Raw genomic sequence first — 1,648 nt, forward strand, 5'->3', positions numbered from 1 at the left:
ATATTTCCAATCCAGTTGTAACAGGTCGGTGCTCCCATTTTTGATTTCCTCTAAACTGAATATCTTGTACTTATCTTTTTCCTGATAAAATTAATATAATTATTTACTTTATCCCACAATTTAAGTTAAAAAATACAGTATCAATACAAATCTCAATTCTGAATATAATTCAGAACTTTCTAATAATTCCTTTTGGTTTTAGATGGTAGCTGGTTTTAGCTACTAATAGAAGGATGTCCTCTATTTTGAAATAATGGGAAAATCCTGGCAGATAAACAATAGTTTATTTGTCATCATCCTCTGGTCCATCTATAATGACTTAACAGTTATAAATACAAGAGTCATATGATTTCTAACTAAATAAACCAATTCGAACTCCTACTGTTGAATTTCTAGTAACATCAAAATTTTTATGTTCAAGTATATATATTTTTTAACTTTGTTACATCCTGGCCTTATCTCCAAAGATTTTAAATTTTGCACACTTTTCATACCTATAAACTTTTGTCGTTTTAAACGTGCAACATTCTCTTATAAATCTAAAATATAATAGTTATTCTAAAGTGTGTATCATATACATCCAAATGGTTCTCCCAGTTAGTATTATTAGTATTATTTTAACCAATGCCCATCAAAGTTTTTAATTTTCCTGCAGAGAAGGTACCTACTACCAATTAGCAAGAAACAATGCAATACATACAGGCTTTTGAGGTTTTGTTCAAAAGATTCCTGGATGAAACTCACATTATCAGGATCCTTATTTTAATTACAGATAAACATAGTGTAGAACTGCAAATTCTCAGAAGTCACTGAATAAATACAAATATCGGTTACTTTAAAATTATGAGTTCAAATTCTCCCAAGCCAATTTAAAATATTATAATATATAACCAAAACATATGAAAGGAAAAAATAAACAGTGACTGTAAAATGAATCTTACTCAGAATGTTCGAGAGGAAAATTTTATAGATTCATATAAGTCCAGGGTCCTGCTAGAACTATTTCCTTCTTAAAAGACACTATTTTTTCCCATTATAATACACTCTAATTGCAATTGAAATCCCATGTTTTATCACATTTGCATAGTATTTAGCATTTTTGGTTTTAGTGCAAAAATCCAAATACTTACTGTACACCAAATTTCCAATTTTCCACTCTGTAATAACTGCGTGTATCACTACAGAATGAAACACAAAATTATATTCTTTAAAATCAAGGTAAATCCATAGATCTTTCCAGTTTTATTGCAATGTTTAAAAAAAAAACTTTTGAAATTTAAAGGGCATTCGATACAAAAATCTTCAAATTTGGAAAAAAGTTTTGGCAGAAAAAGAAATATTATCTTTAAATGAGCACATTGCCAAAGAATGGCAACTCCCTGCTCCTTTCTAGAATCTAGTTTTTTGCCTTTGGAAGAGTGGAAGACCTTGGTCTCATGCCAAGCTTCTTATCAATTCTTTGGTTTCTTCTTATTGGCCCAAATATAAATTCCCTTCTTGAGTTTTAAACTCTGCTGGGCGAGAAAAAGGATCATTGCTTTAAAAACAGTTTAATTCACCTGTTATAATTTCATTCACAGACATTCTGGCTAAAAATCATCAAATACGTGAAATCAAAATGCCCCCATCCATGGTCTTCTTCCCACAG

Source organism: Monodon monoceros, unplaced genomic scaffold, assembly GCF_005190385.1.
Source record: "Monodon monoceros isolate NGI ecotype Baffin Bay Population unplaced genomic scaffold, NGI_Narwhal_1 Super_Scaffold_15, whole genome shotgun sequence".
Lineage (NCBI taxonomy): Eukaryota > Metazoa > Chordata > Mammalia > Artiodactyla > Monodontidae > Monodon > Monodon monoceros.